This window comes from Colobus angolensis, unplaced genomic scaffold (assembly GCF_000951035.1).
Source record: "Colobus angolensis palliatus isolate OR3802 unplaced genomic scaffold, Cang.pa_1.0 Scaffold224, whole genome shotgun sequence".
Taxonomy (NCBI): Eukaryota; Metazoa; Chordata; class Mammalia; order Primates; family Cercopithecidae; genus Colobus; species Colobus angolensis.
In genome coordinates, this window is record NW_012115422.1 from 1,354,077 (window position 1) to 1,381,128 (window position 27,052).

Here is a 27,052-nt window from a genome sequence, read left to right on the forward strand (position 1 = left end):
CTTTCAAAAAGATCCTTATTTTTATTTTCAAATAACTTTTATTTGACAAGAACTTTGTGAGCAATGGTCTTTAAATTCTTTTCAATCCTGGCTTTGTATTGCTATTTTGAGGTGTTTCTTGCTAACTGGGTTAAGGAAGCCCAAAGAGTCCTCTGGTTTTGGTCATCAAGGAAGTTCGTCTCACAACTGATAACCTATTTGACTTTTTTTTTGTTTTGTTTTTTTTAAGAGGAAGACAGGAAAGAGTGATAAACCTTTAATATCTGAAACTTGTGTCATTGACCTTCAACTAGATAGTGAGGTTTTCATTTCAGAACTTTTAGGGCCCATATCACATGTGGGGATAATTAAAATGTTTTAAGTGATGCTTTCTCTTCTTCAAGTGTTGACCGTAACATTCAAGCTGGGTACAAGAAGCAGAGATTTTTGTCTGAGCTCAGTCCAAGCTCTGCAGTTTCTGCTGTTTGTCTTTCTAGGTGGCACCAGTTATCCTCTGCAGCTCAAGAAACCCAGCATAACCTTTTGGGCTGCTCTGGAAAAACACATTGAGCAATAAGGGTTAGAATACTTTGTGTTCAATGTTTCCAGTGCTACTCTCTGGCCAGGAGAAATACCAAATCATAGGCATCTGGAAAAGAGAGACATCCCAGAAAGAATGATGGTGTTACAAAGCCTGTGAGCACAGGTCCCTTGTACACATTCATCTACCTGCTGTCTGCTTCATACTGAGCTATAGGCATTGGAGCAAATGGTAATTTCTATCAGTCATGACTAGAGCCGGTGTGGTCTTCAAGTAGCAATGGGTTGACTTCCAGGGAGTGAAGTGTTATTGTTCTGATCACCTTGTGGATACAGGGAGTAGTGAAAAGTTGAGTCCATGGTAGCATCAGAGAAAGAAGGAAGTGCGGTTGGTTGGGGGCGCACCCTGTGGTGGTGATGTTCCCCACTAGCATTTCCCAAAGGTCTCACCCAGCCGTAGGAAATTATTCAGAGGCCCTCAGCATCTCTCTGTGTAGTTTAAATATAGTATTGTATTTTCTTGGCCAGTCCATGAATGGAAAGAAGTGAATACAGATATCAGAAAGTAGACAAACTGCAATGTGACCTGATGCAGATGTGGAAAGGGCGTGGCCTGGAAAGGCAGAGGTTCAATAAAGGCCTTCGAGGTTTCCTTTCATTTCCACAGTTCTTAGTCACACAATTTCCTTTGTGGATTTTAACGGTAACTAACAAGGCTTTGAAAAGGAATCGACTTGGTATGCTAGGTGTGAAATGGCAAAGGTCATCTTGCCACTTCAGTAGGGTTATTATTTTAACTTTTCTTTTATACTCTTCAAGTCCTCTTTCCAGAATAATTGAAAATCCCATAATTAAAAGACCTTCCTTTGTGCCCACATTGCTCTTCTGAGATCAGCTAGAGCTGGGCTCACCCCAACCACGGTCAACTGGACCAGGCTCGCCAGGCCTCAGGCTGGAGAGCATGCTGTGGGCTGGTCTGTCCTGAAAAGCTCGGCACAGGCAAGGAAAAGTAATGCACGAGGCAACTCAGGTCCCTCCTTGTCTCAGAAGTATGAACTGAGGATCAAGGAGGGGCAGGCAGTTAGCACTAGGGAAACAAGAGCAGGCAAAAATGGACAGCCGAGCCAGTCAATCAGTGGACTTAAGGGAGGAGGAGGGGAGATCTGCCATCTCCTGGGACTGAGGGTGCAGCATGGCTTTTCAGGTACCTGAACCACATCCTAGTCCCAATAATTCTAATAATATTAATACTAACAATAATAACAGTAACAATGAACATGTATTGAGCTTTTATTATGTGCTAAGGAAGGTTCTAGGTGCTTTTATAAGTATTATCAACTCATTCAATTCTCAAAACCCTGTAAGATGCATCTGGGTGCTGCTGATGCTGATGGAACATACAAGTTAAGTTACGTAACCAAGCCCACAGAGCTTATAAGTGGCAGAGACATAATTTGAGCTCAAGTGGTCTGGCTTCATGCTTCTGCTCAGTCTGTGCCTCCCTGTGGGGCTAGTCCTGAGTTTACTGTCTCCTTTATTGCCCATCTTTACAATAAAGTCCCTCCTATTAAAGAGACCCTGCAGAGGGTCTTTTACTCTTTCATTGTCTCACGATTAGCATTTTCTTTGGCTCCACTCATTACGAATCTTATTAACTGACACACACACACACACACACAGTTTTTGAGAAAGGGTCTCACTGTGACACACAGGCTGGTGGGCAGTGGTAGAATCACTGCAACCTCAACCTCCTGGACTCAAGAGATCTTCTTACCTCAGCCTCCTGAGTAGCTGGGACCACAGACGCGTGCCACCATGCCCAGCTGTTTTTTTTTTTTTAGATATGGGGTCACACTATGTTGCCCAAGCTGGTCTCCGACTCTTGGGCTCAAGCAATCCTCCCACCTCAGCCTCCAAAGCATGAATGTAGTTTTGAATCCAGTTTTTGCTATCCTTTCATGCCACTAAATATTCTTTGAAAGCATGACTTTTAATGACTGCAGTATATTCATTTTTTTAAATGCTTACTTAATAACTTATTTATTTAACACTTAACATTAAGTGATCACTTGAGTCCAGGAGGTCGAGGCTGCAGTGATTGCACCACTGCACGCTAGCCCGTGTGTCACAGTGAGAGCCTTTCTCAAAAATAGTCATCTAGCTATCTCTTACTTTGCTTTTATAATTGTGCTAATGCCAATATCCTTATATACAAATCCTTGTGCACAGGTAGGATTATGCTATAGAATAAATTATAGAAACAGAAGTATCAGATCAAAGAGTTTGAACAATTTAAGTTTACTTCAAACACAGTGTAAACGGCCTTCAGGGAAGGCCTAGACTCCCTTTGGCTACATAAAAGCTCCAGGGTCTGGGCATGGTGGCTCACAGCTGTAATCCCAGCACTTTGGGTGGCCAACGTGGGAGGATCACTTGAGCTCAGGAGCTTGAGACCAGCCTGACAGTACAGTAAGACCCTTTCCCTACAATAAATTAAAAAATTAGCCAGGTGTAGTGGTGTCCACCTGTAGTCCCAGTTACTTGGGAAGCTGAGGCAGGAGGACTACTTGAGCGCATGAGGTCGAGGTTGTAGGAAGCCATGACTGTGCCACTGCACTCCAGCCTGGGCCACAGGGCAAGACTCTGTCTCAAGGAAAAAAAAAAAAAAAAAAAAGGAAAGCTCCATTCACCATACCCTTGACAACACTGAATGCTGCAGGTTTAGAAAATCTTTATCTTAATTTGGTTTCTTGAATGGGTCAGAATAATGCATACATTTAAACTGTATGCTCCTTAGTAAAATTTCTAAGGGCCATTTGCATATCTATTAAGAGCAAAACAAGCCTATGACCTACAGTTTCCAATGTTGAGACCACTGAAGCCTTAAAATGCTTTAGAATTTCAGAAATAGAAATCAGAGATCACTGAGTAAACAGCTTCAGTGAATATATAAGGTAACCAAAGCCCAGAGAAGTTAAGTGACCTGGGTAATATATTTGACTGGCAACTAGAATCTAGGTGTCTTGCCCTGTGATTCATTTCTTTAGAACAGATTCCTTCATTAACCTAACGGAAGCAACAAGCCATTGTTACCAGGGTGAAAGTATAAGGAAAAAAACTGCACAATAATATATTTGAAAAAGAAACTACAGTTGTTCTAAACTCTATTTTATCTTCATAGTACCAAGTCAGAAAAAGTTATTTTACAGGCAAAAGTAAACATTCACACCTAGTTACTACTTTATTCTCAAGATCCCTGCTAAAATCTACAAATAAATTTTTTCCTAGGACCATTAAAATATTCAGCACGTACCCATTATCCTCTCATCCAGCCAACATTTACTACGTCTGTATTATGGCCAGACCCTGTGCTAGATGCTGGAGTAAAAGGGGGAAGAGTACCAAGGTAAGAAATGAGGGATTCATTTTGGGGATATGTAAGCAAATTATCACAGTGAGTGTGACTGGGCAGTAACGGGGTGCACACGATGCCGTAGGGGTGCCAGAGAAATGAACATGGAAGGCTTCACAGAGGAGGGGGCACGTGAGCTGTGCCCATGCTTGAAAGCAGCCTCTGAGCAGGGGAAGAAGAGCAGCCCCAGAGTGGAGGGGCAGGGCCCACTGTAGAAGGCTGCTGTCACACATGGCTAAACACAGTGGCCTGGGAAAATGAGTGCTGGTGGGAGATGAGGCTGAAAAGGTGGTCTGGGGTCAGGCAGTGTTCAGGAGTTTGGACTTCCCTTAGAGGTGTTAGGACTCATGTAAGCTGTTTAAGTAGCGATGTCATGGTCAAAGTGGTGCATTACCAAGCTCATTCTAATGGCAGTATGGGGAAGGACTAGAGACTCTGAAGGCAGGAGCTTTATCTATGTTGGTACAGACAACCAGGTTGCAGGCTTAAATCAGAGAGAGGCAGAAGAAATATGAAAGAGGAGATGAGTTTGAGTAATATATATCTTAGAAAGAAATAATAAGACATAGAGACTAATTAGATGTGTGGGTGTCATTAATAAGATAGGCAAGGAAGGAGGAAGGCCAGGTTTTGGATGAAAGGGATTTGTACACATTGAGCTTGAGATCCAGTAGAAAGTGAATGAAATATCCAGAAAGTAAATGAAAATACAACTCTGGAGATCAGGGGAGGTATAAGCAGAGTCATAGATCTGAATAATTAGTATACAGTTACAACTCTCCTCCCAATCTCCCCCTCTCCCCACCCCCATCACCCACACATTTGGGTACTTCCTCTTGTCTGTATATAGGTATAGCAGCACTGTCCACTAAAAATACAATGCAAGCCCCATGCATATTTTGCAATTCTCTAATAGCCACATTAAAAAAGTGATGTGGAAAACAGGTGAAATTAATTTTAAGAATATATTTTATTTAACCTAATGTATTTACAATATAATTTCAACATTAATATAAAAATTACTAATGAGATATTTTATATTGTCCTTTCATACTAAGTGTTTAAAATCCAGTGTGAATTTTCCACTCATGACCCAGGCCATCTCAATTTGGACTAGCCACATTTCAAATGGCCCCTGCTTTGGACTGTGCAGGACTACACAGTAACTTACAAGGGTGATTAGGCACCAACACGAACTTCTTTAGCCCTTGAAATTTGTGGAATTAAAGTAAATGGAATTTAATTTTACTGATGGGAGAACAATGAGGAAGCCTGCTGGGCCCTCCAGATCACTGCCCACCCCACCCTCCCTTTTCATGCTCTGGGAAGGAGTGCAAAGGGGCAGTGTTACATGCTGTTTGAAGTTTGGGAGACATGAAGCATAGAAAATTATTTCCTCTAAACATTGCCTTTTAGGTTATTAAATACCCTGACAACAACTTGACTGAATTTACAGCCATGAATTTGTTATCTCTTAATGTGGATATATATCTGGTCTCCTGATAAATTTCCTAAGGTGCTGTTCTTAAACTTCAAATATTTGCAAACTAACTTCATAATTTTGTCATGCCTGCATACCACCAAAACTATATGATTTGTTTAATATTTTTATTTAACTCAACTAATCTAAAAAAATCTAAAGACATATTTAGTGTCATCCTAAGTAACTATATCCAAGAAATCATGAATTTCATATGTTCTGTATATTTTTTCTGATACACATTAAAACAAATAAATATTTAAATAAAGAACATTTATCCATGTCTCCTAAAATCACCTCACTAACCACCTGTGGTATGATTATCAGACTTTGAAAACACTGTCCTTGGGGAAAGGAAAGGAAAGGAAAATAACACTATAAGATCCCCTCTCCATGCCGACAGTGCTCCGTGGGGTGCGCCCATCCTAACTCACCGAATCCCCACTCTCCTATGCGCAGGCTGGTGGTCGCTGCTACCCACTGGTTGTCTTTCAGGCATTTATTCTGGCTGATCACCACTTGTGTCTGCCCACGGTCAGACCTTTTATATGGCAACCTGTATGAACTATAAGGAAATTCTTGACAATTTTTATTTTTGTTTTTAACTTTTGTGGGTATATGGTCTTTGTTTTGATTTTCCAGAGGTTACACAGCAGGCAAGTCTGGGATTTGAGCTTTTAACTATAAACATCACAAGGCAGAGGCAACTGCAACACCTAACACAGCGCCCTCCTAAGAGGTGTTCTATTTCTTGTTGTCAACAGAATGATTTCCAATTATGAATTATCTTAAAGCCCAAAGACTTTGAGAAATAAGAACTGGTAAATTTCAATGATGGGGATGCATAGTACCAAAACTGTTTAAAACAAATGTGTTATATATTACCATAAGTGCTTCTTAGTGTATTAAATAACAAGATCTAGTGGCTAGTCTAATAATTACTGTATTTTCAAATGGTAATACATATAAACAATATTTAAAGATATCTGAAATTGTAGTGTGTATTAGTCTATTGTTGTGTAACAAATTACCCCAGAACTAAGTAGCTGAAACCAATAAACATTTACTTTATCACAGTTTCTGTGGGTCAGAGATTTGGGCACAGCTTGGCTGGGTACCTCTGACTCAAGGTCTATCACAAGACTGCACTCAAGGTGTCAGCTGGGGCTGTGTTCCCATCTGAAAGTTTTGGGGGAGAACCTGCTTCCAAGTTCACTCACATGTTGGCAGGATTCATTTCCTCACTGACTGTTAGTTACAGGTTTCCTCAGTTCTCTGCACATGCATCTCTCTATAAGGCAGCTCTTAACACGGTTGCTGGCTTCGCTGAGAGTGAGGAACAGAGTGAGAGAAAACTCCCAAGAAAGAAGCCACTGTCTTTTTATAACCAAATTCAGAAGTGATATCCCATCCTCTCTGCCGTATTTCATCCACCAAAAGTGATTATATATTCAGGAGGAGGGACTTATGCCAAGCCATGAATTTCAGGAGGTGGGGATCATTGGGCACTATCTTATAAGCTGCCTGCCACAAAATGAAATAAAATATCTATGAGCTCTATTGGTGATGGTGTCACAGTCCTGTTGATGCTACTGCAGTTCGTTGGCTACATTCATAATCAAAGAAATGCAAAATTTTAGCTAGAGGTTAGTGAAAAAGAGGTACTATTTTTCCCATCTAGTTCATAGACTTCAGGTGAAAAAACCCCTGTGTTAAAGGATACAGTCTATCTTGCACCATCTAAAAATCAGCCTGGTGCTTTGTGGATGGGCACAGGGTTTCCTCACATACCCCTGGAATCTACCATCTATGGGCATTTACTGTGTTTGTGAAAGATTCTTAAAAACAAAACAAAACAAACAAAAAAAAATGTGGTACTGCTAGTGCAGCTCAGAGATAGATCAACTTTGAAAACTTCCCTCACAGCTGCAAAAGGCAAGTGTTTGGCACTAATAAATCAGGATTAGTGGAGCTCAACTAATAATGAACCTTTCATCTCCTCTGGGCAGGTGGTCACCAACTGAACTCTGGGAGCAAACAAGTCATGGTTAGATGTAATAACCACATTTCTAACGACAGGTAGGACTAGAGCGGAAAGTGAGTGCAGGAGAAGTCTTCCTGCAAAATTCAAATCTTCTTAAACTTGGGGCCCTCTGAAAACATTAATCAAAATTGTGTTTCTAGGGGCTGGGCTGACCTCTGCTTATTACCTTTCCAGTCATAACCACCGCAGGTATTTTTCTTCTCATTAGTGAAAAACAGCCTGGGATGCTATCCACATACCCCTATCAGAGAACCAGTGAACTAGGGACACAATTATAGGTTTCAATTTTCCCCTCGTAGACCCCAATCTAAATTTGTCATCACCTGTTCACAGAAATGCCTTCTGTGTTTCATCTTACTTGAGTGGAAATGGGGTGATATTCAAAATATTTAACAACCAATGAGGCACAGGCACTAACCGATTAGGACAATGTAAGATGCTGGAGCAGGGTCCAGGGGCACCCTGCGCTGTGCTGGCATTCATCCTTTAGTTGTTGAATTATGGGAGAAGTCTTAGGGGTTCTGGGGGTGTGCTCAGGGGGCTGAGGGTGATGACAATTTGCCAACTGGTTTTTAGGCATCTCATTATTTTAATAACCAGGATATCTGCACCAGTGCACACAAGATTGAATATTCACTGTGGAGGGGGGTTGGGGCTGCTCCTCCCAAGGGCCCCCATGGAAGGCTACTGGTGTGGAAGCTGACCCCATTGCTCTACAGCGTTCTGACAACTGGCACTATGCGGACAGAGCCCTGTCCATTTTTCTGAGCCCTGAGCTCAGGCCAGAGCCTTAAGGTCCTGGACCACTTCCAAGGCTTGCAGAACCCCTCACTCAGGTCTCCTCGGGGCGGCTGGCTGGCATTCTCCCAGTTACCAGGCGCCTTCTGGGAGCAGCCAGGGACAGCTGCTGCCGGCTGGCACCAATGGACTTCTGTGCAACTGAGGGTTGAGTGGAAGTTTCCTCGTGGGTTTGATGGAGGGCATGTTCTCAGTCCACAGGCGTCACACCACCCGAGTAGCCTCACCACTGTACAGGATACAGGCCTAAGAAAAGACTTGGTTCATGAATCCTCCCACTTCAAAGATTGGTTTAGCAACTTCCTGAGCTTTCTGAATGAAACCTCAAGGGCTTATCACAAAGGAGATCATTCTGCATGACCTCTTGGTCTGCATTATTTCACTGAAATGCCTGGGTTTGTTTTACTTTACTCCATGCTTCTGGAAAGCAGGCTAGGGGGGCTCTGGACACACACAGACCTGGGTCTGAATTCCCGCTCTGCGGAATGCATCACCACTTCACTTCACCTCTCTGAGGCAATTTCCACCTTTGTCAGTGGGGCTCATGGGAGTGCCTGCCTTATAGGCTGGTGGCAGGTCTAATGAGATAATTTAAAGACAAATTTGGTAACTGTTTTCTTGTAAGTTGAGGGAAAGATTAATTCAAAACTTTTAGTCTCAGTTTGGGCTAGGAAATGCCAGTGTTATTCCAGGGTACTAACACAGGTTTAAAAATAAGACGCTTTTTGCTTTCACAAGCTGACTAAAAAGCAAAGACAAAAAAGTGACTTCAGAGTCAAATGTAACTCAATAGTCTTGCATGCTTAGATCCAAACCATAAGAACTCAGGGTTCTCCCTCCTGAATGAAGATAATATGAAGTTGCATATTTCGATCCATAGTTGGCTGAACCCACAGATGCAGAGCTTGTGAATATGGAGGGCCAGCAGTATCTGCTTTTCCACAGGAAGACGGCACAGATTAATTCATTACAATTTGTAAAACTATATAATGTCTGTTTCAATGACAAAAAGCAATTTCAATTACATTTAAGATGACATTTACATAAACATAAAAATTATAACCATCTCACAATACTCTCAACTACCCTGACATAAAAGCAGAGGAAAGCTTGATTTGTTAAGGTATTGCTTTTGCCCATTTTGTTTAAAAAAAGGTTTTCTTTTCTTAAAATAAGAATTATGGAATCACTAGGTTTTAAGCAGTAAGAAACAAAGTTTGAAACAAGAATCCTGATTCTTCCACTTCTGTTTACCCAAATGAACATTCTCTCTCTGATTTCAGTCCCAGAAATCAACCACTGAACGTATCACTATGCAGAGTCACATTCCATGTTTTCAATGGAAGTTTTAGAGGCTACAGATGAATTCAGGAGTGATATAAACCAAGACCATTAAGAAAGATGACTTTTTTCTAGGATTCTAACTCCTATATTCAGACACGTATATCCAACTGCCCACTTGACATCTCCACGTGGCTGTCTGTCTCACAGACATTTCAAACTCACTACATCCCAAACAAAAGTCCTAGTATCTCCCCTCCACACCAAAATGCTGTACTCACAGCCCTCCCCATCTCAGTCTGATGGCATTTCTATTCTTACTGCACTTAGGCCACTTCCTGCACTTCCTATCTTCCTTGAACTCCTCTCTTCTGCTATTTTTCAATCCAACTGCCAGTCTTGCTGGTTCTACCTTGAAAATAACCAGACTCTAATTACTCCTCACCATCTTTACTGCTAACCCTTGTCCACGGCACCAGCATGTCTCACTGGAGTATTGCAATAGCCTCCTAACTGGTCCCTCTCTTCCACTCTTGCGCTCCCACAGTCTACTCTCACTACAGTGGCCAGAGGGAGCTGTTAAATTTAAAGTCAGATCATTGTCTCTTTTTGGATCAAAGTCCTCCCCTCCCTCCCAGACTCTGGGGGGAAAGCCAGAGTCCTACCATGACCAACATGGCCCTCCAGGATCTCACCTCTAAATTACTAGCTCCTTGTTACTCCTTGAATACGCCAGGCATGTTCTGCTTCTGTCCCCTCAGGCTTTCCCCAGTGTCTGCATGGTAAATTCTCTCACCATTTTCTCCATGACAGCTGCCCTTACCAGCTCACCTACACCTATCCTCCACCACTGTGCTCTGCTCCTCCTTACCCCACTAGACTTTCTCCACAGCACGTATCCCTTCTAAATTCCTAATACAAATCACCTAATATTTTTTAGGTTTATTGTTTTTTGTCCACATCCCTTAACTTGAATATAAGATCCACATGGAAGATACTTAATAAATAGATCTGAATTAAGGGAAAATGCCAAATAAGAAAAACAGAGGAAAAACTCTGAAAACATCCAGTGTCCAAAAAAAAGGCCTTATGATTTTCTTTCTTTTTTCTCCTTCCTTCCTTCCTTTCTTTCCTCTTTTCTTCTTTCCTTTCTCTTTCTTTTTCCCTCCCTCCCTCTTTCCCTCCATTCTTTCCTCCCTCTCTTTATTTCTCTTTCTTCTCTTTTTTTTTTTTTTGAGACAGGGTCTTGCTCTGTTACCCAGGCTGGAGTGCAGTGGTGTGATCATGGCTCACTGTAGCCTTGACCTTGACCTGCTGGACTCAAGTGATCCCCCTGCCTCAGCCTCCTGAGTAGCTGGAACCACAGGTGAATGCCACCAAACCTGGCTAATTTTTAATCTTTTGTAGAGATGGGGTCTTCCTATGTTGTCCAGGCTGGTCTCGAACTCCTGGCTCAAGCAATCCTCAAGGCGTCCTGGGATTACATGCATGAGACACCACACCTGGTAGCCTTGTGATTTCTAATAGCAGGACCCATGTATTATATCTCATTTTTTAATTTTAATACTGTTTGTGGCATTTTGAGGAGGAACAACAAGGAAGTAAGCCTGACACTCAGGAGAGGCCGCTGTTTACCCTGAAAAGACCCCTACGACTGGCATTCTTGGGGAGGGGTAGAACACTACAGAACACTATATCAAGCACAGAGCACTATCATAGAGGTCCCCAAATCTCCCTTTTATCTGGGAGCCAGAGGCATCAAACTCAGAATGGCTGAGTAAAAATTCACAAGAGGCTGCTGGACACCCCAGAATCTACAAAAAACACCATTTCTTTCCAGTGACCATGTCCATTGTCCAGAATATACCTTTCTGAGATAATGGTACCCAGGCAGTTGACTTAGCATTCAGAATGCGGTTCAGGGGTGATAGAATCAGTGCTAAAGATGGTTAACCCTTCTGAGGACTGCTTAATCCATGTCATGGTGAGCCCTGATAATGCATCACAATAGATACTTCACAACCGATCTTCATCCATACTTACCAATCCACATTCATGTCCACAAGATTCAGGACCTCTTTTCCTGGCCAATACTGGGCAACCATTGGAAATTTTCCTTTCTGCTCCATGAGGACCAGTTCATTGCCCACAACCTTTCTCCAGGTAGGATGGATTAGCTTTCTACCCACAAAATTCCAGCCATATGGCTGTGCTGTCTTCCAGGAATTACATAGAACTCTCTTTGCTGGAGTTCTGAAAGTTCCTCAAATCTTCAATTTGTTACTCCACCCCCATTAGGCAAAGATCTGGCCTGTGTAGATCCCAGAGGGGCACCTACTTTCAGATTCCAAAGTCCCTGGGGCCCTTCAACATTTCCCCCTTATGTCACCAGTGTGTAGCCAGGGGCCTTGTTCTACACCCTCTACCATCATTAATGAGCTACTGTGACCACAGACAAATCACCTAACCTCTCTGGGCCTTAGTTTCCAAATCTAAAAATAAAAGGATATAACTCTCTAAGGTCCCTTCTAGTTCAAAAAAATCCAGGATTATTTTTTACCTACCTCTTTAAGTTTTAAATGATGACAACAGCATCTTTCCTAAACTTTTCCTGAGGCCAGATGTTCCTGGCACTGAAGTAGAGGAAAAAATAGTTTTTGAATAACCTAACATTTTTGCCTTTTAGAGAAAATTATCCTCTGGCCTTTTTAGTTCCCCTTCCAAGAAGTCTTTAAAACATAGAGAGGCTGAGGCAGGAGAATCGCTTGAGCCCAGGGGTTCAAGACTGTAGTGTGCCATGATTGTACCTGTAAATAGCAACTGCACTCCAACTGGAGTTGGGCAACATAGTGAGTCTCTATCGAAAAAAAGTAAAGTATCCTTCCTGATTCATCAGGATCTTATAAAAAACATTGTTATTTTCCAAATTATTTTTCTTACATAAAACCTCTTAAACAGTTTTATTCTGATAACTATGCTCATCAGCCTTGACTTTCCTCTGTTTTGCAGGGAAGGTTACTAAATGCTCTGGGGAAGAGGAATAAAAAGCTCAGAGACAAGGCCAGGGAAGGAAGCATGCTGTCCATGTAGGTAAATTCTGCCCTGAGCTTTCAGAAGGTGATGGGCATGAAATGGCAGAGGTGAAAGTGGGGAGTGGAGAGAAGAGGAAAAGCAGAGGGAAGAAGAGAAAGACTGAAAGCATATATTGTTCGCTTAGAAAAAAGAATTTTAGGGGAGGCCTGGTGGCAGTTCAAGAATGTTCACTTAGATGACTTCTAAACTAGGACTTGCCTAAGAAGCCACACTGCAGGGAGGAGACGTAGTTGGAACAGCAGTTCTCTTCCTTTAGCAGCCCCTCCATCCAGCCTTCCACATAGCAGGCTGGTGAGGTATTGAGCAGCCCCTCTATTGGCCCCACACCCAGTTTTCAGAAGTTAAGTTCATTCTACAGGTCTCTAAAGGCTTCAAGGAAGACCAAATCTTTCCATTGTTGGCCTGGAAATCAAAGAAGATACTCTAAATCATCACCATTCAATAAAGCAGTGACTTACTGAAAGAATTACAGTTTACTAGCAAACCCCCCAAATGAATCTCTATGTTTAATACATGCTTAACCTCCTAGTCTGAAGATAGAAGTATTCCAAATAATTGTAGGCTCCAAGATATCACTTAGTGACTTCTAATTTAGGAAACATATGCCCTAGATAATTCCTCCCATTTTACACACACATATACACACATGTACATTTGTATGTGCAAACATATATCCTACATAATAAATGACTGTTTTTAAGCCACACTAGGTTACAAAACAACACAATGAGTTAACTTAAACTATGTCATATTAAAATCTGGGTATGAACACAACTAGAAAGGAAGCCTAATTCATACCAGAAAATATCAAAACAAAGTCTGGTAAGTATCTAGCTAGTTAGACAGCCTCAAAGCAGTAGCTTCTCATTAGCATTGAGAAATAACAATCTGAGTGGTATGTGAATACCTACTGTGGAACTGGTACTGGATGTTGTATAAGCTGGGAACAGATGCCTCTTAAATTCAGTTTGTTGCACTATGACAGGGTTCTACTTTAATGACTCATCTTTTCCCAGTTTATTCTTTTCCAGGAAAAGCTTTCTATGCACTTGCATAAACAAATGCAACTCTTCTTGTCATTTTCTGGTTCCTTTTTTTGGGAGAAGGGGACACTTAGACCTTTTTTTTAATTTAAACAGCACCAACCTTCTGACTGATGAAGAAATAGAGGGAAATTGAAACGGCAGAGTAAAAAATCAATCAGGCATATAGGCAATCCCTTCCCTGGTAACGTTACAGAGTATACACTAGTATTCATGATATTTTAGTTAGGAGACAACATCTCCAGCAAAAGAATCACCACACAACACTGTGTCAGGCTGTCTATCACATTTTCCCTACTACTTCCTTGCATAGAATCTGTAATCCAAACACCTACCATGGCCACCCCTCCAGAATTGCCCCACTGGTCTTGCTCCTTTTCCTGGGACAACAGCCCAAGTCCCCTCTGCATCCTTACTGCTCAGAAGCAAGACATGAACATTTTGTTTGAGGCATTCTTGAAGAAAAACGATGATGATCTTGTAATATGAGGTATCTTCAAGTTTGTGTTTTGGGAAGGAGAGTGGTATAAGAAGACACAATTGCGGGATAATTCTCAGAAGCCAAACATAGAATTACCTATGATCCAGCAATTCCACTCCTGGGGACATACCAATGGAGCTGAATGCAGGATCTCAAAGAGATATGTGCAAACCCATGTTCACAGCAGCACTAGTCACAACGGCGAAAAAGGAGAAGCAGCCCAACTGTCCACTGATGAATGAAGGGATAAAAAAATTTGATATATACATACAAATATGTTTGGCCTTAAAAAGGAAGGAATGTTTGACACGTGCTAACAACATGGATAGACCTTAAGGACATTACGCTAAGTGAAATAAAGCAGAAACAGAAAGACAAATACTGTATAATTCTACTTATATGAGGTACCTAGAGAAGTCAAATTCATAAGCACAGAAAGTAGAATGGTGGCTACCAAGAGCTGGGGGAAAGGGAATGGAGAATTGTTGTTTAACGGGTGTAAGTTTCAGTTTTGCAAAATAAAGAGTTCTGGAGATTGGCTGCACAATGTGAATATACTTAATGCTACTGAACTGTACGCTTAATGGTTAAGACGGTAAATTTTGTTATGTGTCCTTTATCACAATTAACCCCCCCCCAAAAAAAACCCTATAGTTCTTAGTATTTCCCAATATGATAGTGATAACAATAATACCTTACAAATGCCCGGGAACTTCTTTCAGAGAAATCCAGAGAGCTGGGCCTCCAGATTTGTTCATGCCAACTCAAAACGATACCAAGGATGAGTTCAGTTGTAAAAGTTGCACTTAACAGAGTTTAACTTTCTTTTCCCCACTAGCGTGAATGTTTGGTATATATCACCATTTATCCCTCTGAAACCGGGGTCACCCAGACATCTGTCTGTGGATGTCGACCCGCAGTGCCACTCTGGTATTATCTGGGATTCGGGGAGGAGAGGCCTGCCTATGTTGCGGAAGAAGAGAGATTTGTGAAGTCAGCCTCATTCATCTTCTACTTAGAGAGTTCAGGAACGTGTCCATACTGTTCCTCCCCACAAAATTCACGATTTTTTCTCCAGATTAAAGGTGACTTCATCTCTTTCCACTTTGACCTTTAAACTCAACTCAGTATTCAACTTGGCAGTCATTCCTATCTAAAAATTACACACAAGATTAATACTCCAGGTGCTCTCTACCACCCAACAGGATCTGTTAACTTCTGCCATTCTGGGTCTCCACTCGTTCTTTCAGAACCTGGGGATCAGAGGTTTTGTATAATGATGGCACTTTATAAACCATTTTTTGCATGTCAAACACAAAGGAACACAGTGCAGTGAAAGTGGAAAGATGGAGAAGGGGCTGAGAAATAGGAGAGAATAAGGACCCGCAGAAGAAATACAAACAGCTTTTGGAAGGATGCACTTACAAAAATGACATCAGGCAGCTGGGTGCGGTGGCTCACGCCTGTAATTCCAGCACTTTGGGAGGCCGAGGCTGGCGGATCACCTGAGGTCAAGAGTTCGAGACCAGCCTGACCAACACGGTGAAACTCCATCTCTACTAAAAATACAATACTAGCCATGTGTGGTGATGCATGCCTGTAATCCCAGCTGCTTGGGAGGTTGAGACAGGAGAATCGCTTGAACTGGGGAGGCAGGGGTTGCAGTGAGCTGAGATGGTGCCATTGCACTCCAGCCTAGGCGACAAGAGCAAAATTCTGTCTCCAAAAAAAAAAAAGACATCAGGCCCATCTGGAAAGTATTCTAACAAAATAAAAAGATAAAAAGTCCCTTTCCACTATGAGCAGCAGATTTGCAGAATGTAAGACTTCTGGAACAGCAAGGCTGTATAGCCAACTAACAAAGCAAAACAAAACTGAAAGAAGAGTTCCTTTGAGGAATGTCTAGCCACTGCGAAGTTGTAAGCCTCTTCCTGGAGCTCACGGGCAGTACAGGTACAAGAGGCCTTCCTACGGCAGTTCCCATGTGCATGTCTCCTACAAGCATTTGTGCAAAGTGCTCCAACCAGCGATAAATCTAATCTTCCCTCCATCCCCCCACACCCGTTGACAATGTGGGCTGGCTCTGTCAGAGCTAGCGCAGGGTTTCTGAAAACATTAGGGCTGATATGTCCAGCTTAGAATCTTCCCTTATTCTCTGTCAGCTTCCTCTCCATTTTCTTGCACAACTTGGTAGTAAAATATGAAAAAAATGTGGCAATTGGAGGACAGAATCAACCATGATTTTTCTCTTTCATCGCTGTTCTAGTTACTTGGCATTACTGGAATATAAACAAGTGAGTCCAGGAGCCCCTCACTCCTTCATCGTTTGTCATACAGATACATTTTACAACACTTTGGGCTGGAATGAAGACATGAAACAGGAAGTTCCTGATCTTGCTGTCCTCTCCTCCTTATCCTCCCTGTCTCAGTTAACACATTAACACAGTCAAAGAAGCTGTCTAGTATGTTTCCCAAAAACACCCAGAAAGAGCTCAGCAGCCTCTCTGGCTAACCCGTCCTAGAGCTGCACAGCAGTCCAATAATGTAGGAACTTCCTTCTCTTAACTCGGATTTGAGACGTTTTCTTTTTCCATATACAGGTCTGAAAGCAGCAGTAATTAAACGGTCCCTCACTGGCCTCAGGAGGAATAATCTTGGGCCCTTTCTGTTTCTGGACTGCTGCTTCCCAACCCTCTAGCCATCTTTCTGGCTCTTTTACAGACTCTTCTCTAGGAAGCACAAGGCTGAAGACATAAAGCTCTCGCAACCGTCACACCTCACGGCCTCTTCAGGGCCTGCTTAGCTTTTGCTCTGGGCTATGCCTGCTTCTTAAACTCTGGTGCCGGGCAAAGGATTTCCTCGTCTCATATTTAAGCTGTCCCTACTGCTGCTTCTCTACTCCTGTTTTGTGTTAGTACAAGAAGGAAGGAAAGAAAAGGGGGGAGGAGGACAGTAGAAAAAATAAAAAAGGAAACAAGAATTTATAATGACATGAGATATTATATTAACATTAAATACAAGCCAAAAGATGAGTTTTATGAGATGAAAATTCCACAAAACAACAAACTTTTGCATATAACCTTTCAAGCACGTTTTTATGCACAGTATTTCTGTATTTTCTAACACCCTTTGAATGCCCCACACATATCTGCAAACACAGGCTGACCTGTCCCATTGCACATTTACACTATCAGGTTAAAATGACAAGAGGCCTAGCTGAATTCCACGAAATAAGTTATTTAAAGAACATCTGAAGTTTTGTTCTTTCAGAAACAGAGAAGTTCTAAACACGGAAGCAAGAGATTCTGAGAATTTCATTTTCACCATAATGGCTCAATGTCTGTTCCTCTAACAATGTGCAGTTAACAGCTGTGCGCTGGCTCTTACATTCAAAGCCAGAGAGCAAGTTCTTCACATTAGAGAAATCATTAAAGACAGTTCAAGGAAAGAGAATTAGGTATTTTAGAGTGGCCATGAAAAGTTTTCCGGGGGGAAAAAGCACTAACCTGTGTTGTTTTAATCTGCTGAAAACAACCAAGTTCTCAAGTTCCCCTTCTGTCTTCTAGCCAGTTTCCTGTAAATGTTGCATGTGACATTATACTTCCTCACTGCACCTTCTTTGACTCGCCTCCCTAACTGGTCAGAGGCATGTGATAAGATCAGTTTGCTGCTTGCTTCACATGGGGGTAACCCTGTGTCTGCAGAAATGATTGTCTCCCCCAGCTTGTTTTGAGTGTTCCCAGGACACAGGTAAAGAGGAGATAAGCCAGGGGGAAGTCATGCCTGGACTCCAGGCACTCCTGACTCCAGAGGAAAGTGAAGGGGGAAGGGAGAAATAGTCTTGAGCCCCAGGGCTCAACGGCTCTTGAGGCTGGAGTTGAGCAGCTGAGAAGGGGCAGAGCGCTCACAGAGGAGCCTGGGGCTTGGGTGCTCTGTTGTCATTAGGACAGCCCCTGGGAATGCCACCCTTGGGGCAGCTGAGGAAGGGCCCTTGATGGTGCTGCACCCAGGATGTCCCCACACTCCTCTCTGGAGGGCACCACCATCAAGGGAGCACACTCAGGCCTTGGTTCATATTTCTGGATCCTGCATCAACCATGGCTACACACCCTGAATTTCCTGGGACTCTCTCAACTTCACATGTGGTCATGCCGTCAGACAGTGTGCCCCAACTGTTGGTTCAGAAAACAAAACCACTGTATTCTCAGCCTTCCAGGGCTAAATAACTGGGAGACATTTCCCTCTTGCTGACCTCCAAAATACACCAGCCTTTTGGTTTCCCTTGAAAGGGCTGGGCATCATCTTCCTCCGGAATGGAGCTGGGTTCCTGGCAGTGTGTGAGTCCTGGCCATGTGGGCTCTGATGTTGGCCTGACAAGAGTACCAGGAGAGTGCCAGCTGTGACCCTCTCTGCCCTGTACAGCTGGAGAGGCTGGAGGAGAGCTGGGGCAGGGACTAAGCAACAAGCCCGAGGGCACCATATCTAGCTTTCTTGTTCTGCTCACTGGTGCCTTCTGTTTCTTTTTGTGATTCCCCTAGCCATCAGGAGGGTCCAAACATACTGGAATTTGAGGATATAGGAAGTTGTGTGTGGCAGTCAAATGATCTCCTGGACCTAGGGGAATATTCCACAATTTGTAAGACTTGACTGCAAAAACCCCAAAGTTGTTTCTATTTGGCTACCTTGGCATGATTGATTTTTTAAAAAGGTTTTTAAAGGGATCTTTTTTGTTTTTTAGAAAGGTAACTGTAGACATACTCCAAGTCTTGAAAATATTACCCTACAATTCCCTGATGAAGTTTTCCATGGGAGAATACTGAGTAAGGAAACCAGTCCTGGGACTCAGAACTGTGGACATCAGTAAAACCCTGAAGTCTCACCACATGATTGCACTTCTGGCTTTGAAAACACACATATCTGTTTTTACCATTTTGACAGCGGATGGCTGGTTTTCTGATTGAATTGACATTTAGATTAGACAGTTGAGTCAAAATGGCTGTCCGAGCTATAGACATGGCATTAGCTTTAAAACAGGAATAATGGTAAAATTTTGCCATCTTGGAGTCAGAAATTGCAAGAACTTTGGAAAAACAAAATACTACATAGATGAAAAATGATGATGACTCAATTTGAATGTATCTAGAAGTCTCACATTCTGGGTTAAGCTGCCAGTTCCATTTTTCAACTAAACAGCCGCATATGTTCTGCTTAAGCCGTGTTCTGTGTGGAATTTTTAAAGGCCTTAATAAAATGCTTTATAATTTTCCATTAAAATCCCTAACCTGGCTTTCTATCCATGTTTTTTTTTTTTTTTTCTGGTTAGGCATTTAAAAATTTTAATACACTTTGTATTTCAGAACAGTTACAGATTTATAGAAAAACTGAGAAGACAGTACAGAGTTCCCATATATCCTATGCCCAGTCTCCCCTATTATTAACTTCTTAAATTTAGTATGATACATAAGTACCAATTAATAAACCAACAGTGATACATAATTATTAACTAAAGTCCACGGTTTATTCAGATGTCCTTAGTTCTTACCTACTGCTCTTTATCTGTTCCAGGATCCCATCCAGGACTCCACATTACATTTAGTTATCGTGTCTTCTTACGCTCCACTTTTCAGGCTTTCCTTGTTGTTGACAACCATTACAGTTTTGAGAAATACTGGTCTGGTATTTTGTAGCATGTGCCACAATTGGGATTTGTCTGGTGTTTTTCTCTTGATAAGACTGGGGTTATGGGTTATTTGGAGGAGGATCACACAGGTAAAGTGTCATTTTAGTCACATCGCATCAGGTGTATGTACTATCCACACGGTTTAATATTGCTGGTGTTGGCCTTGATCGCTTGGCTGAGGCAGTGCATGTCGGGTTTCTCCACTGTAAAGTTGCTCCCTGCTTCTCCCCACCTTTCCATATCATACTTTTTGGAAGAAAGTCCTTCAGGGTAGAGTGTCTATATAAATTATTTGGAATCCTTCTGCATGGAAGATTTGTCTCTTATACACATTTATTAATGTATTCAATCATTTATTTATACCAGTATGGCTGCACAGATATTTATTTTATGCTTTGCATTTTAATTCAACAGTACTTTATTCTGTTGCTCAAATTGTTCCAGCTTTGGCCACTGGGAGCTCTTACCATTGGTTTCTGTGCTCCTTTGACATACTCCTATCAATATTTTTTTCTGTTTTGTTTTTAAGTACTTCCTCACTTTCCAGCACTACAAGGTGCTCCAGGCTCACCGTGTATAGTACCTCCCTAACTGTTCATGATTTTGGTTTCTTTTTTTGTTTTGTTTTGACAAAAGAATACAAAAATAAACTGATGGGCCTGAGAAAACATGTGTCTTCAATTTTAATTAGTTCTGCTCATGCGTATTAATAAAAAATTTTGTTTAATTACTTTCATAAAATTAGTCCTACCTGGCCTCTACCAGCTGCAAAACACCATAATACCAAGAGAGTGGAATTCTGCACTGGCTTAATCCCAAGATACATGGCTGTGCTGGTACTGTTTTTTTCTCTACAAATATTTAACATTCCTGGAATCGAAGTGTGCATTTAATGTCACGTCTTTTTTTCCTCCTTACCTGTTATTAATTGATGTTATGATGTTACACCTTATAGTTGATGGTGTTCTGAGAATGGAGGAAACAGATCAGTCAATTACTTTTTGTTTGGACTAAGATATATAATTTATTTTCACTGATTTTTTTCCCCACTGAACAAATATTTTGACTAAAGTGGTTTGATGTGTAGCATGTGCAGACATTAAAAAATTCGAAGGTACATTCTACTACAAACACATTCTAACTTTACCTCAAGCTACAAATTCTCATCAAGTCCTAAATATAGATAAAATACAGATATTGATATAAATGAAAACGGGGGAGTCTATTTAATTTCATTTTTAAAATTGACATTGTAACTGTACATATTTATGGAGTATAATATGATATTTTGATACATATCTATATTGTATAATGATCCAATCAGGGTAGTTAGCATATCCATTAACTTATGCATTTATCATTTATTTATGATGAGAATATTCAAACACCTCTCTCCTGGCTATTTTATGAAATACAATCTTTTACCATTAACCATAGTCTCCCTACTGTGCAAGAGTGCACCAGAATTCACTCCTCCTATCTAATTGTAACTTTGTACCTGTTGACCCCATCTTCCCCTCCCTCCCCAGTCTCTGGTAACCATCTGTTCTATTCTCTGCTTCTATGATATCAACCTTTTTTTTTTTTTTAAGATTCCATAGATGGGTGAGCGCATGTGGTATTTATCTTTCTGTGTCTGGCTTACTTCACTTAATACGATGTCTTCCAGGTTCATCCATGTTGTCACAAATGACAGGACTTTATTCATTTTTATGCCTGCATAGTATTCTATTGTGTATATATACCATGTTTTATTTGTTGGACATATCCAACTGCATGTACTAGAATAAAAACAGACACATAGACCAATGGAACAGAACAGAGCCCAGAAATAAATTCATGCACTTACACTCAACTGCCATTCAACAAAAGTGCCAAGAACACATACTGGGTAAGAGACACTCTCTTCAATAAATGGTGCTGGGAACATTGGATATCCATGTACAGAAGGAAGAAGGAAGGTGTTAAATTCTTTTCTGGGTTTACTGACTCCTTTTGTGTTTACTCTATTACTTTTCCAAGATCTCATGAGTCCATTATCATGCCTGAGCAACCTAATATTGATGCTGAGGGGTTGCGAGATGGAGTTTCAGGATGGCTGATGAGGAGCAAATGTGCTGACTGGTCAGCAGGCAGATCCAAAGCTCTCCTTGCTTCTGTTTTCCTACTGAGACAGACAAGTAAGTGCACAGTGGTAGGACTGGCCAGGAGTCCCCTCGCTGTGGCCAGGATTTTCTCTCCAGCTAATGAACCACTGTTATTTTGGGAGCATGATGTTTTATAGATTTTTTTTTATTTTAAAGGACAGAGACTAATTCAACCATTTCCCACTGGCATATCTTACAAATGGTCACAGACAAAATGCCCAATCTTTTCATCCAGGTAGGCAGAACTTGGCTACTCTAAATACTATTTACTGTCCCACTCCTGTATAAAGTGTACCAAAAACTGATAGTGCCTTAATCATCTCACCAGTACCCAGAAAGGACTGGAAGAGATGCTGCACTGACTTTTTTCAGCAACCATTTACCAAGCCTGTATCCCATGCTTTGACATTGAGCTAAGTGCTTTATATACATATTTTCATTTAACTCTCATTATAATCTTGTGAGGTAGGTATTGTGATCTCCACTTTACAGACAGACTAATCAAGCTTTATGTGGTTAACTAACCTCTCCGGGGTCTCTTGATAAGTCTGAAGCCAACATACAGGTTCAGTTCTATCTGTGCAGAGACTCAGAGCCTAACTGCTACTCTTTGCCATAGAGAGATTTACCATGCTATAGATAGAATACCAACTGCTATACTCATAAATGACCACTTTATTGAATACAGTCCTATTCTCTATTTTCTGCACATGCCTTTCACCTCAACCAAACCTAAGATGCAAGGAGGGCAAGGATAGTGTCTAACACCCCGTTATCTCAGCTTTCCATTCTCACTGCAGCAGCTCTCCTGGGGACCCTGCATTCTTGCTCTACTGTCAACTCTAATTTTCTTCTGCTTTATCTTCATTATTTCCCTCCTTCACTTTTTATTTTTTTGAGATGGAGTCTTGCTCTGTCGTCCAGGCTGGAGTGCAGTGGTGCCATCTCGGCTCACTGCAAGCTCCGCCTTCTGGGTGCACGCCATTCTCCTGCCTCAGTCTCCCCAGTAGCTGGGACTACAGGCACCTACCACCAGGCCCGGCTAATTTTTTGTATTTTTAGTAGAGACGGGATTTCACTGTGTTAGCCAGGATGTTCTCGATCTCCTGACCTCGTGATCTGCCCATCTCGGCCTCCCAAAGTACTGGGATTATAGGCGTGAGCCACCGCGCCCGGCCTTTTTGTTGTTGTTGTTGTTGAGACTGGGTCTCCCTCTGTCACCCAGGCTGGAGTGCAGAGACATGATCATAGCTTGTTGAAACCTTGAACTCCTGCCCTCAAATAATCCTCCTACCTCAGCCTCCCAAAGCACTGGGGTTATAGGTGTGAGCCACTGCACCTGGCACCTCCTCCACGTTTATTATTTCCTTCTTCTCACTTTGTTTTGCTTTATTTTATTTTACTAGCTTCTTAAGTCACAATCTTATTTTTTCCAGTCCTTTTAAATAAAAGCCTTAGCTTTAATTAAGTGTATTTTTAGTCCTATTCCACACATTTTGATGCATTATATTCTCATTGTTAATTTTTAAATAGTCCATAGTTTTAGTACTGGTTTTCTTGACCCAAGGATTATTTAGAAGGATCATATCTTAATTTCTAAGTGATCAGATGGAGGTGGGAGCAGTAACCATCTTGTGTTAATTTGCAAGGCTACTATACTATTATATGTGGCCAATACACGTCTATTTTTTATTAACTGAATATCTTCTTTGTAGTTGAGTATTTAATCAATTTTTGTAAATGCTCCATGGTCTTTTAAAAAAATTGTGTGGATGTCCTAGTTGTTGGGTTAAGTAAATAAATAATGATAATGATGCTATTCAAACATTCTGTTCCTATTTATTTTGTCTACTTGATGAAATATTGAAAACATTTTGTTAGTCTCCCACTATCATGATGAAAAACTTCATTTGTATTTTAAATTTTTTTATTTTATTTTATTTTATTTATATGTATTTTGTGTGTGTGACACAGAGTCTCACTCCATTACCTAAGGTGGAATGCAGTGGTGCAATCTCAGCTCACTGCAACCTCCACCTCTGGGTTCAGGCGATTCTTGAGCCTCAGCCTCCCAAGTAGCTGGAATTACAGGCACGCAACACCAAGCCTGGCTAATTTTTGTATTTTTAGTAGAGTCTGGTTTTGCATGTTGGCTATGCTGGTCTCGAACTTCTGACCTCAAGTGATCCACCCACCTTGGCCTCCCAAAGTGCTGGGATTACAGGCGTGAGCCACGATGCCTGGCCTGTATTTTTATTTGTATTTTTAACAGATTTTTCAGTGCTAGGATACTCAGTGCATAAAGGTTCATTATTGTTAAATCCTCTTGTTGGATTTATATTTCTTATTCTATGTCTCATTTAGTATTTTTTTTTTACATTCTGTCCTACATTTATAAATATTAACATTACTGTCCTGATTTTTGTTTTGTTAGCATTCACTAATCTATCCCCTTTTCATCCTTTCTGTGTTATTTTGCTATACATATGGCTCCTAAAGACGGTATATAGCTAGATTATCTTTTTAAACAATCTGAGAGTTACTGATTTTTATTAGAATTTAACCTAGTCACATTTATTTTTGTTTACCTTATTCCTCCAATTTTATCATGTGTTTGGTTATATTATTTTCTTTCTGTCTTTCCCCTCTTTTATTGACTTTTTCTGACTGATCATGCTCTTAATTAGTATAGTACCCTCCACCCCCGCTGTGTATGTGTTTTAATATGTAATGGTTTAGAAATCCTACTTAATACTTTTTTCAAGAGATCAAATACATGTGATCTTTCTTCATAAACATCAGAGAACTACACAGTAGGACTCTATTAATAGGTAAAGTCATTCTGTTGTTTGGAGAAATGTAGTGGTAGGTTCATGTTAATAACAATAATTATATAAGGGAGTTTAATATTACATAGGCATCAGAAATCTTTCTAAAAGGGTACACTGTCAGGTATCCAAATATACTCCCCACCTCCTCCCTATATGGAGGACTAGCTACAGCTTTCACAAATAATGTGGGTAAGTGTGGGGTAGAGGCAGCAAGGAACCCACTGGCTGTGACGTAACCAAAAACATCCTGGGGACTGTTTCAGGAAATTTTGGACTCTGAGACATACAGGCAATCTGTGGATCTACAGAGGTATCTGTAGAAGAGAGGCTGTCCGGGTGGGTTTCCTACCACCTAATTTCCAGTCACTAAAAGCCATCATAACTAAGGAATCTGTTCTAGATTAGGTGATGTCACAAAAAAATGTAAACATAATTGCTAGAGAGTTGAGGAACTCAATTGAGAAAATAATGTTGCTAGACCTGAGTTGCTAGACTCAGAATGACTAGAATTCTGAGTTTCCTAATGTCTAATTCAGAAGGCACAGTAATAAATGAGAATTCACAATCTTTTTTTCTCCTCTTTTAAAAAATGAAGTAGTTTTCAATTTTTAAAGCTTTGATATCACTGGAAGGGCACGAGGGAAATAAAGAAATTCTGGCCATAAAATACAAGTATTGTTTGTGTGGTTTTTTATATGTGTATGTGTTTGAATGAAAGTTAACATTAAAATTCCTTACTTGATTTTTCATAGAGAAGCCTAGAGTAGAGAGGGGAAGGAATAGAGATAAAGGTATAGCAAGTAAGACCTGTCAATCACTCGATTTACTGAAATGAAATCTTGGTTTGGACCACGAGAAAATGTGGTAAAATACCTTAAAAGAGTGTTTCTGTTTAACAGTACATGTTTAAAGAAATCAATTTAGCCTAAAAAACCCTTTGAGTTAACTATTATATGTAATCATTATATTACAAATGGGGAGATTAAGGTTCCAAGAATCGAAGAGATTTGCTCAAATAAGTAAACAAGTGATATAATTGGAATTTGAACCCGTTTCTGACTATAAGTCAAGTGTTATTTCCAGTACATACCATAACTGCCTTCTTGTTGTTCTATCGCTGAGAGAAATTTAAACCCATGCACACCACATGTGAGTTGTGCAGCAGGTAACTGTGGCAAAGCATGGTCTGTGCTTTACAATGTACGTCAAATGGTCCACACAGACCCCAGGGCAATTGTTTCTAAAATGACCCTGGGGGATTTTTGGAGTATTATGTCATGTGAAGCCTCTCCTCATTAACAATCATGCAAAAAGCCAGCAAACGCTGTTTCTGACCCTCGGAACAGCTAAAGGAAGTTGAAAGGTCAAGAAAGTTCTCTTGCTGGTAGACTATACACTGGTACATTGTTGATACCATTGTGATGATTCTTTTAGGTCACAGTTTTCTCATCTATAACATGGAGATAACTTTAGTATTATTCAATGTGTATTCAATGTGAGTATTAAAAGTGATGCTGCAAAGAGTTTAGCCACTGCAGTGCATAAACAGTGGGTACTGTTACTATTGTAGGTAGAAAATTTTATTCTCCGGAAATCTATATTAGAATTTCTCACAAGAAAGGCAACCAGAGTCCAGCAAAGAACTTTTTTTCTTTCTTTCTTTTTTTTTTTTTTTTTTTGAGATGGAGTCTCATTCTGTCGCCCAGGCTGGAGTGCAATGGTGCTATCTCAGCTCATTGCAACCTCCATACCTCCATCTCCCAGGCTCAAGCAATCCTCCCACCTCAGCCTCCTGAGTAGCTGGGACCACAGGCGCCCACCACCATACCCAGCTAATTTTTTGTATTTTTAGTAGAGATGGGGTTTTGCCATGTTGCCCAGGCGGGTCTTGAACTCCTGGGCTCAAGCAGTCTGCCCACCTCGGCCTCCCAAAGTGCTGAAACTACAGGCGTGAGCCACCACACGGAGCCATGAACTTTATTTCTGAGGGTGTTTTGCATGCAGGAAATAAAGGATATTCAGGAATCAAACGGAACAAAGCTGAAGATTATCCCAGAGAGGTACAGTCTAGTCAGAAAGCAGGATTGGAAATCCATTAAGGGTACTTTGAGCCTGGAGTACATACTTTCCTAAATTTGGTGAAGCACATACTTTCCTAAATTTGGAAGAGTGAGAACATTTGTGTCTGATCAAAAATAAGGAGGAGGGAGTTATACCTGATTTAATGACGAGTTGATGGGTGC

General features: G+C 41.1%; 1 protein-coding gene across 3 annotated transcripts in view; it reads right to left on the reverse strand.

The window, feature by feature from the left end:
- The window catches only part of WIPF1 (WAS/WASL interacting protein family, member 1), a 119,543-nt gene that overhangs the window by 56,678 nt on the left and 35,813 nt on the right, over nucleotides 1-27,052 (reverse strand). Inside the window, exon 1 of one of the 3 annotated variants that reach the window (XM_011943986.1) lies at nucleotides 17,658-17,745. The exons of the other annotated variants lie outside the window; for them this stretch is intronic. The gene's annotated coding sequence lies outside the window, so the exon portion shown is untranslated. Of the gene's footprint in view, nucleotides 1-17,657; nucleotides 17,746-27,052 lie in introns of those variants that run through there. 3 annotated transcript variants of the gene reach the window in all.